Raw genomic sequence first — 12,198 nt, forward strand, 5'->3', positions numbered from 1 at the left:
ATTCCCTTCAGCGACAGGAAACATTTTAGAATCCTGCAATTTGGCAGGTCTACAAAGAGTAAAATTTAAGACATTACAGAGAGCATCTTTTTTCCATTTGTCTTAACAGGCATTGTTTCATTGTAATAATCTGTGACAAAATGTCTAGCTAATAATAAGAACAGGATGGATGCATGTGGTAAACAGAAACACAGCCATTCCTGCGGGCTTTTCCCAAAACACTCTGCTATCAACCCTTCTGCAAAGTGGGGGCGGCGACGGGGGTAGGGAGTCGCTGCTGCTGGGCAGGCTCCTGTGGAATTTGCCAGCCGTGGAGATTTGCGAAAAGAGTTGGAGTCAATCTGGTTGTTTGTTCAGTGCTGCTCGATCTGCCTAGTTTATGAATAAGAAACTTTGTTAAAAAATAAATAAAAGGCTGAGCATGAACTATTTTGAGGCTTGTTAGGCTTTGAACACGAAATGAAAGGCATGCTAAACCACTTATTTTCTGTTCTTCCTACTAACTCATTTGCTTTTAAAAATGTTTATTTAGAGAATTTAAGCAGCTCTCATTTATTATCAAAAACTATTGTGTGCTAGATACTCAGGTGCTGGGGACATAGAGGAGGATGAGACCCACTGCGTCCCTCCCCCCAACAGCCATGGTCTCTTGTGGGGAAGAGACGAACAGATAATGAGATGTTTAAGATAAGCACAAGAGCCCTATGGGAGAGAATAATGGGGCACCTCATTTTTACAGTGGATTGAATGGAATATGCGAGTGTACCTCTAGGCTGGTTTTTAAGCCTTTGCAATTTAATCTCAACTCTCCATTTCTGAACTTTCAAGGTGCCTGACTTGTCCTACTCTTGCCACGTGTAGCAACAGTGATAACAAAATCGCTACCATGCAACACGTACCTGTGTGATAAGTTCTAAAGTAGCACCTTGCACAAATACTCATGTTTACTTTCATTGGTCAAATAACTCCAGTTGCAGTCAGGAAACAGCAGCCAGGGTAAAGCTTTCATAACTCCATAGCTGATTCTTCATACCGTTTCCTTTTCTGCTCATCTAAATTATTATCGCCGATCTTTTTAGTGAGATTTTTCCCATTATTGTACATTTGTGTTCATAGATGTTGATGATGATGATAGTTTACATTTATTTGGTGCTCACTGTTTTGCTGGATATAGTGCTAAACTTTTCATAAAGTGTTTCCTCATTTAAATGGCTCAGTAAGTTCTCAGGTAGGTCTGGTTATTTTCCATAGGTGACACAAAAGGGAACGGAGGCCCAAAGTGGTTAATGTTTTCTGCCGCACAACTACTAAGTGAGAGACCGGGGATGAAGTCTGTATCCTTCCAGATCTTAAGCTTGAAAATTAAGTGCTGTGCTGCCCTGATGCCTTTTCTGGAGCAGGCGGGAAGTCTCATCCACGGGCAGATTAGTGTTGATGTCTGCTCGAAGAGCGTTGTGTAGCACTCTGCCCAGACTGCTCTGTTTTCCTCCCTTGGCTGAACCTGTTGTTTCTTTAAAATTGATATTAGGCCTCTGGTTAATCGTAATACATTGCTGACACAGATTTATCTCTTCTACCTCCCTAAACCCTTGAAATGGTGGCAGAAGAGTAAAGAGACTAATCTGCAGGGACAAGAATAGCAGGAGAGACAATAATGAATGGAGGGGTTCAACCGCTCTGCTGAAGATAAGAAAAGAGGCAGGCGTGGCAAACAACACAGCACACTGCAGAAAGATCCCACTTAAATGCCTGCAGGTGATTTGCCTTTGGAGCCTCTGAGTGGCTCTGCAGAAGGAGCACCAGGAACAGTGGAAGTTCGAGGTGCACAGGCTAAAGCTAGGTGACCGGCAGACCCCTAGCTCCCTCCCTAATCCTTTGCAACCAGAAGGGTTTTTATCCTTACCTTTGGAGAATTAAACTTGCAAAATTCTGGTTTCAGGGACACCAAGATCTTGGGAGAACAAGGGAGGGTGGCACTGGGTTACAATAGAGGATTAAGGATAACCTGCGTAACAGGAGACTGCGAAACCCTCAGCACCCTTCCTCTTTTGCCTTAAAAGGCCAGCACCCAACCACGTCTGTATCTTTTTCCCAAAACCTCTGTAGCAGCAGACTGGAAGGTTATTTTGTAGAGAAATGAAGTAGGTCCGGAGGAAAGAGTTCCGGAGACAGACATATGGAGCTTCCTTTCAACAAGGACAGCATGCCCTTTTATTACCCCGAGTAAAACCCAGCAGTCAGTCTCTGCCCATGTTCTCAGTACGTCAGACAGAATATTTAGTGCTTTGCTCTTTAAGAAACAAATGGACAATTCAGGATAACTAGTTATTTAAAGAGGCATTCCACATGAAAGCGATGTGAAGCCCAAAACCCGACCAACCAATGAAATAAACAGACCAAGAGAAGACAACAGTGAAAGGGAACTCAGTGAAAGAGAGACAATGCTGGCAGCAGAGGAGAACTTCACAAAAACCTTGCAACTAATATTTTCTGAACAACCAGAAAATATTAGAAAATGTTACATCTATGGAATACCAATAGGATGCTTGGGAAAAGAAAACATCAGAAAGATAAAGAACTCTTGGGGGGGGGGGAAATAATGATTTTATTTCACTCCCCACCTCAAAGAGATTTAAAAGCACATACAGGTTTTGCGAAATAACTTTGTTGCCTAACAAAGGGGAAAACGATGGGTAGAAAAGAAGAAAAGATAAAAAGAGTAGAAGCTCAATCCAGGGACTCCCACATCTATATGTTAAGGCATTCAGAAAGAGAAGATAGAGAAAATGAAAAGGATGGAATTATCAAAGGAGTAATGCAGGAATGTCTCCCCTAGCTGACATATGTAAACTTTTACATTCACAGGTTCCCTGATTGATCAGCACACTGTATGCCAAAGCAGGAGTCCCCAGCCTCCGGTCTGTGGACCTGTGGACTGGTACTGGTCCAGGCCTGTCAGGAACAGGGCCGCACAGCAGGAGGTGAGCTTGAATGGAATGCACTTGAGTCATCCTGAAACCATCCCCATCACCCCCACCTGGGGAAATATTGTCTTCCATGAAACTGGTCCCTGGTGCCAAAAAGACTGGGGATCGCTGTGCAAAAGGACCCTACACCAAGGCACGTGATTATGAAATTTTAGAACACTTATAATAAAATGAGAGAGAGACAGAGAGAGACAGAGAGAATGAGAGAAGATTCAGAATCCACGGTGGCTTCAAATTTAACCATAGTAACACAGCGCTGGATGCTGAAACAAGAGCAACATTTTCAAAATTCAGAGGGATAATTATATTCAACCAAATATTCTATATTCAGCCAAATTATCAATTGCAGATATAAGGTAGTATATAGACATTTTCTAACTTGAAAGGCTCAAACTTCTTACTACTACACATCTTTTCTTAGGAAGCTGCTAAAGGATATAATTTACAAAACAAGTTGGTCGATAAAGAGCAGGGATGGGATTAAAAACCCAGGGCATTTAATGCCTGGTATAGAGGGGGGTGGAGAAAAAGAGGCTCAGCGTGAAAGCTGCACAGTAGTCGAGATGACTGGGTCAGGACAGGAGCCCAGGACTGAGGGCCCAGGGGGAGAGGCTACAGGGTGAGTGTGTTGGGGAGGGGGGGTTGTTGGGGGGGAGAGCATGAGACAGAAATGGACAAAGTGTTGGAAACTGTGGTTGAATATTTGTACCAATTACCAAATGTCTGTTGAGGTAATTGGGAAAAAAGTATAATGATAAAGTAGTAATTTGTTCACTTAAAAAATGAACAAACAAAAACAGAGTTAATTAACAAGTATAGGAAAAACAGTAAGTTCTATGAGAAAGGATATGCAACCTGTATTAATTGCTTTAGTGATACATTATATATATATAATAACATATATAATATATATAGAATGAGGCAAACAGTTTCTTATTAACCCAATATTTGATATATAATTAAATTAAGATGTTTAGAATGGTGTAGAAAACCTACTTCTATAATAATAAGTCAGTATATAAAACTTCAGTTTATAAAGCAAGATATAACAGTATAGGCATCTTATTTAGAGATGGGGAGATAGTGACCAAGAGAAACAGGTAGCATAATTGAAAGAGGCTGGATCTAGGGAGTCGGACTGGGGATTTGGTGGTGAGTGGGGCAGGCAATTACCATTTTGTGGTATAAAGTGGTTTATTTGATTTAAAAAAGAGCATTTACTCTTTAGATAAAATGACCAACGTTTGCAATTATTCTTGCTGTGCAGCTTGTCGCCATGCCTTCCGTACAGTCCGCATTACCTGTCCTCCCCGTCCTCTCCTGCCCCGGGGCCCCTACCCTATTTTGTGCTCATCCAGATCGTATCATTTGTTATGCCAGTTTCATTGACTCATTTATGGTCTGGTTTTCACTACTAGATGAGCTCTTGGAGTGAAGGGACTGAGAGGTTCCCCCAAATCCTTTGGTTCACAATGCCCTTATTGTCTAAGTAATTTCTTTATGGGGTCCCTAGTCTACACATACCTAACAGGTCTGTTTATTGAACAATGAGGTCCAAACGACTGAAGGTCATTCTTTGTAAAGGTAAGTGTTTTGACAGGGCACACCAAGAGCTTACGTAATATTTTTCATGCTGGAGAGGCCCCCGTTCGTGTCCCTCAGAGCAGGAACAGGAGCTAACTTCCCCACAGCAGGTCTTGCTTAATCTGCTAACACAATAATAACAGAAATCGAAAATTAAAAAGGAAAAAGACTAACTCAGAATTCTGCCAGTCAAAAAGTCACATTTTCACTTCTTTATAACTAGTTCTTGTCCACATACTGACATATTTTTATGGATTCTCAGTGAAGATGCAATGTTGTGTTGTAATTCATTCCTTCAATGTTTTATCACATGCAGTTTCCCTTGCTGGTGCATGGTTTTCACAATGGCCATTTTAAGCAGCTGTGTTTTTCCTCGCATTGTATTTACTTGACCATATCCCAATAAATAAATATTGATTTAATTTTTCTCACTCTACAATGAACATCACACCCTACACATCTGCCCATTGTTCTTTTTGATTATTTACATAAAATAATTTCCTAAAAGAGGCTAAAATGGGCATAAATTCTTAGAGTTTTAGAACTTAAAACTGGAAGAGAAGTTGCTATGTCAAATCTCAAATTCAAGGCAGAGATACTTTGCAACATGTCTCTTCCTGACTCCTTTCAATAAACCTCACTTTCTCACATGAAAGTTCATCTGGTTTGTTTAAAATTAAAAAAAGAATCCTTACTTTTGGGAGCCCACAGCAGCACCATTTCCTCCTCTTGATTGTCATTATTCTGCCCCTGGGAGCTGCCCACAGCTGCTGAGTCCTCTCTTTCCCCATGGCAGCCCATCACATATTTGAGGATGATGATCATGGACAAGTGACCTTTGCACACACAGTATTTCAACTAAAATATTCCCCATCCATGACTGTGAAACTTCCTACTCATTCACCTTTGCCATTTTCTGCCTCAATTGCTCAACCCTCTTCTCTGCCTGCCAGTCACCGACAGTTCCCCTGCCCCCTTCCTTCATGGCTGCCTTTCCAGGCCTGAGCCTCTGCATTCTGTTAAACCAAAGATGCCATCAGTTCTTAGATGCACTGTTACTTTTATGTATCATAAGAAACAAACAAAAACCACTGCCCATTACACTCTGACATGACATCGATTATAAAGCACACTTCATTTTAAGAAATGTTAAAATACGACAAAAATTGTGTGTCTTAGGATCAGTGAGATACAGCACCGTGATAGTTTCTTTCTAGGTCAGCTTCTGATTGTGAATATGCACCAAGCTGTATGGCCCCTGGGCCTGGACACAGTGTTTCCCAGGCAGCTGGCTTACCCTGCTGGGGGTAGCTGTTACTGCCCAGACCGATCACTGTTTGTACCCAAGTGAACGGGCCAACGAGGGGTGTTCTAGGTATGTGTGATATGGTTTGGTATGCCGTGTGTGTGGTACATGTGTGTGCGTACCAAAGGCATGTCCCTCTGCTCTAAATATAACAGTACAGTTCTAGTCGAGTAATCACTAGTAATAAGAATAACAGAAACAATAGTACCGAACCACATCATTGCGAAGTCCGAGTTCAGGAGTAGAGAAACTGCAGTCAAAGTACTGGCGATGGATGCAGACTAGGATTAAAAACAGATCAAGTCTGAAACCCTGTTGAATTCATGGTCACAGTTCCGATACGAATGACACAGACTTTGATAATGCCACAATAATAATTGAACACGTTCAGGGTGAAAGGTGGAGGAAGATGTGTGTGTCAGGAAGTAATCGTGTTCCAGTTTCCCCGTATCAGAGAGTCCGGGAATGGTGAAGTTGAAACATAGTTTAAAAACACGACGAGTCCAGCCTCTCAGTAAGTTCAAAATCATCTTCATCCCTTCAGATTTTCTAATCTAGAGGCATCGCTTAAGAATTGATATTTTTTGTTGCAAAGAGAATGGAACAATTTTCAGCAAATACTTTAATTCTATATGATTTATGCTTTTACTGTTAATTCAAGTAAAAGTAAATTTAATATTTTTATTAATTGTAGCACTTAGAGCATGACCCATTAAAAATCTTATCTCCAAGTTTTCTAAAGTATGGTCACTTCTTGCATTCCATGGTAGTTATATTCGAGAAAGTCTCTGCAAAAACGTAGTTAGCAAATACAGAGCCATTGCTCCTGGGTGAGAAATAGGGTTAGGTTCCTAAGGTCCTCTGATCACAGCATTTTCATCAACTGATCAACACATGCCCTATTTTGTGTGCGTGTCTATTTGAAGGCTCCTTATTGCACACAGCATGTTGTTGAACGTTGACAGTGAACTCGTGGCCAATGGCACTGTAACTCACCCCAGGACATGCTTATCTAACATGTACTTTGTTCTCGAGGCACTTTGCAGCCTTCTCGTTCGTTAAAACACTGGACAGCACTTCAACACTTAGGGGACAATTTACATAGTGAAAGCACCATGAAAAGCTCAACAATGCAAAAACGTGGCACTAAACAGGCTGCACAAGGAACGCCTGTTTACTCTGAAACAAGAAGGCAGAGCGTTGCATTGTTCAACATGTGTTGGGAACATGCAGGCCAAGTGACTCAAATTTTTTGCCACTCTGTGCATGTCAGGGACTGACCCTTTACGACCCTGACAATATTGACTTTGGGATTACCAGTAAATTATTTTAAAATACGTCTATTTAGTAATTTTAAATCAAAGGTGATTGTCATCATATACCATTGTATCAGTTTCAGGTGAACAACATAAGGACTAGACAGTTGCATATACTGTGAAATGATCACCACAGACCAGCATGTAGGCAAGTTTTTAAATACAGAATCCACAAGTAATGAGAACTATTTCCAATAAAACCGTATTTCGCCCTCTTCCTTCTCTTCTTCCCTGTCTACCTGCCTGTCTTTGTATCTTTCTTTTTGTAGAGAGATATCTGGAATTGTATTCAGCAAGAATTTACTATTAGATGGTGGAATTTTAAATTTTTACTTGAAAACAAAAATATAATGGTACGCGTTTTTCCAAATATAATAAAGTCATTATTATACCAAACTGATATTAAACTATATTATTATATATTTATAAAGATAAAATAATAACAAGACTTTGTGTGTGTGTGTACCACAATTGGTATCTGTGCTTTTCCTCCCATATTGCAATTCAGTATTGCATGAAAATGTGTGGAAATAGGCAATTACACACTACTGGTTTTAGCGTAAATTAGGGAAATCTTTTTTGAAAGAAAATTTGGCAAAATGCATCAGAGGCTTCAATAATTTTAATTCCCTTTCATCCAGTAATTCCATTTGGATACTTCACCCATGGAAATAATGACAAAAAATTTATTAACAATATTATTATAGTTGTAAGCATGTAAATCAGATCAGCCCGGTAGACCATCAATAAGAGCTCAGAAGAATAGCTTTTATAAGTCATGTTCTTTAAGAATTTGGATAACATTATTAACATAAGGACAAGTTAAAATATCATATATGCTGATATACATGTTAAATAGACTTGAAAAATATACAACCAAAATGTGAGCAATGGTTATCCATGGGATGCAGAATTCTAAGTAAATTTTATTTTAAAGATATTCATTTCATAAGTTATACAAATGTCTAATCACTAGGTTGTACACCTGAAATTAATATAATTTTGTATATCAACTATAATTAAAAAACAAAATTAATTTTAAAATATTTCTATGGACATCTCATAATTTCTATGTAATAAGCATGTACGATAATGAGGATAAATAAACATTATTTATAAGATAATAAATATTGTTTAAAAATTACACTTAATCTCCCATGAAAGCATAATGATCAACGGCATAATTTACATAAATGCAGATGCCTATTTTTTTTGTCCTTTTTTTTTTTTTAGGGACTTGTACTTGATTGACAGTGTCATAAACATTGTATCATTTAAAGCAATTTGCATTATAACCTTGTGAGACCGATTCAACTATTTGCAGTTTAAGGATGAGAGTATCTAGATTCAGAGAGATTCTGTAGGGAACCTGAATTCTCCCAGTTAATGATTGGGAGCATAATCGGGACATAAACACGCCCTTTCTGGCTTCCACCTACAAATGCCAATGTCAGAGTTGTCGTGAGGCCATTGTCCTGCAGAGACCAGCAGAGCAATCTGCCATTTTTATTGCAAACCTCCCCCCCTCATTTTTCATACTGTATCTTATGTAAACCTCCCAATAACCCAGTGAATAAATGATAATATTACTACGGGTGATTTATTATATTACTAGAAATTATTGCAGTCAGGAATAGCTGATGCTCACTCTATCACGGAACCAACAACACATCCCGGGTGCCTGTAACCCCCTGAGCACTGCTCTAGGCCCCGAGGACCCAGCAGTGAACAAAACAAAGCCCCTGCTTTCATGGAGCTTTAATTCTTGTTTAAAGGGGCAGATAATAAAAACACTGGTATATGGCATGGAAAATGGTGGTAAGTGCTACAACTAAAAGCCAAAATGGAAAATGTCTTTCGTCGCTTTGTGATCCCTCTCTGTTTCTGGGTTTGCGGCTTTGAGTAGTGTGTGATTCTTTGCCTGAGGTGGAGAAGCTGGGAGAGGAGTCATTTGGGAAAATCTGTTTTAAATTTGGGATGCCTAGGAGGCACCTCATGGAGATGTCAAGCAGGCAGGTTCGGGAGTCTGAAGACTAGGAGGTGAGAGGTCAGGTCTGGAGGTGTAAACTTGAGAGGCACTGGCTTATAGATGGTCTGTAAAATCATGGAATTACATGCAATTATCCAGGGAGATGGTGTCCTGGAGCACACTGACATTTAAAGGCAGATTGGGCAACACGTCAAGGAGACTGAAGAGAAAAGAAAGGTAGAAGAGAGCCCGGGACACTCGGAGTGTAGAAATACATTGAAGAGCCTCCCGATATCTCAAGTCAGAGAGCACTCATTCTGACTCCTGGTGTTGTTCCTCTTCTGTCACTGAAGATTTTGATGATGCCTTCTTTCTTAGGTTTATCATTTCTTGTCCCTAAAACAGTTACTTAAATAATCATTGAAATGGTAGATTTGCCAGATGGTAATTGCTAAAATGACTTTCTTTACTCTTTAAGTCTTTTGGGCACTATTCCAGCTTCCTGTAACCTTCAAACATATGTGTAAATAGTTCAGTGAGTTCATTATCTAACTCCCTGAACAGCAAAGCATGATATCATCAAAAGCCAATTCTCACTCCCATAAAATAGAGTAATGAACCATTTACCTCAAAGGACCTTCACAGGAGGGTCTGTATACTTATGTAATTCTTCAAAACTCATGCTTTGTTATTTATTTTTATTTTCACATTTTTAACTTTCCATAAGGCATAACCTTTTGTATAATAAATTGAACTAATTTTAAGCTCAATGAATTTCTATACCTGTGTACTCCCGTCTGCCCACCAGCCAGATAAAGACTGCGAAACTTTCCCGCACCCAGAAGCCTCCTTCATGGCCTTTCCCAGTCAAGTCCCACACCCCCGGCATCCCCCATCACTATTCTGATTTCTGTTATCATCGGCCAATTTTGCCTGTCCTTGAATGCAATATAAATGGAATTTCACAGTATTTTCTTCTTTGTGCTAGACTTTTATGTAACATAATATCTGTGAGAGGCATTCATGTTGTTTCACGGAGTTCATCCTCTCTTAAATTTCTCTGTAATGTTGCATTTTATGAAGGTGCCCCAGTGGATTTATCCATTCTACTGATGCTGGACATTTGCATTGTTTCCAGTGTTCGGGTATTTGAACAAAACAACCATGGTAGACATGTACTTAGTTCCCTTAAGTATCTCTGAAGGGCTGAATTGGTGGACATATGTATGCATTTAGGGGTGGAATTAGTGGGTTATAATGTAGGCATATGTATTTCTTTTTATTCCAGCACCTAAGATATGCATTTAAAGTAATAAGAAATCATTTACTGCTTATGCAATTAGTAAATATTTTAGCATATAGAATATCCACCCGAATATTCCTTTCTCACTGTTGCACGTTGGTGGTGAGAGGATAAATTGCTATGCTCCTTTGGAAAGCATTTTGTCAGTGCACAGTAATAATAGCCTTTAACCTTTCTTATACCAATTGACCCAGGAGACTATTTTTTTTCTGTTTTAGAACTTATTCTAAGGAAATAATTGTAAATATTGTTAAAAGGTTATGAACCAGCATATTTACTGGGGAACTATTTGTAGTAGAAAAACTAGTGGAAATGACCTGTGTCCAATAATAGGGAATATTTAAAGTAAATTATGTAACAACCTCTCAATGAAATATATGTTTTATCTATGAAGAGTTTATAATGGCATAGGAATATGATTTGCTACAATGCTAAATTTAAAAGGCAGAATATGTTTCTAAATTGTGACCAAAACTTTGGGGGTAAATAATACAACACAAAGAGGAAAAAAGCCCCAGGAGGAAGTATCCACACAATGCTAATACTGACCAACTGAGTGGTAGATTACTGGGTAATTAGTTCCTTCTTTCGATTTTGCAAATTTGCATCCTACTAGTGGCAGGATGGGACCCTGGTTAAGAGTGTGGTTCCTAAAGCCATATTACCTGGGCCTAAATCCTGTAGGCCTGGTTTCACTGCTTACTGGCTGTGTTACCTGGGCAAGTCTCAGCTCCATTTAATTCACCGAGTATTCACTGAGTGTCTAGATTGTGCCAGGCACCGTTCCGCAAACAAACAGGTCCACGTCCCTGTGCTTATGGAGCCTCCAATCCAACGTGTGCCATCTGCAAAGCAGCATCAGCAGAGAGGGCCTGACACGCAGACGGTGAGGAGCCAACACTGGGCGAGTGTCTGGGACACAGGAGCGCTCAAGAAGTGCTCCTACTACCCAGTATCATCACTACCTTTGCAGAGTTCTGCAATTCCCAACCTCTCTTTCAGTTAAAAAAAATTCTCCTTGTGAAAGGATGGGTTTGATGAGGTCATTGGAGAGAAAACACTGATAACTCTCCTAATTAGTAGTTTTGTGTTCAGTACCACAAATGAGAGGACCTGGCCTGGCCAGGGAGGAACCCAGTTTTCCTAATGTTTCCCAAGAATTCCTGCTTCCTCATATTCTTCCCAGTGACAAAGTCATTTGCTATTGTAGTGTTTTCCAGTAGTTTCATATTTTTTATCATTTTCAACCAATGATGTAATTTTTAGTGTGACGTTTGAAAATTTGTAGTATTTTAGTTTCCCAGGGCTGCCATAACAAAGTATCACAGATGGGGTGACTTAGAACCACAGAATTTTATTCTTTGACAGTCATTCAGGCTAGAATCTGAAATCAAGGTACCAGCAGGGCCACACTCCCTGCAAAGTCTCCAAGGGAGGATATTTCTTTTACTCTTCTGGCTTCCGGTGGCTGCTGGGAGTGCTGAGTATTCTTGGGCTGTGGCGGTCTAACTCTAGTCTCTGCCTCCACGTTTTCGTGTGGCCTTTTCCTGGAGTGCCCCTCCGTGTCTGTCCCTCCTTTCATAAGGACACCGCTTACTGGATTCAGGGCTCACCCTACATCCAGGATGATTTCATCTTAAAATCCTTAACTAGTTACATTTTCAAAGGCCTGATTTCCAAACAAGGTCACATTCTGAGGTTCTGGCTGGACATGAATTTATGGTGAACACTAT

This window comes from Desmodus rotundus, chromosome 4 (assembly GCF_022682495.2).
Source record: "Desmodus rotundus isolate HL8 chromosome 4, HLdesRot8A.1, whole genome shotgun sequence".
Classification (NCBI taxonomy): Eukaryota; Metazoa; Chordata; class Mammalia; order Chiroptera; family Phyllostomidae; genus Desmodus; species Desmodus rotundus.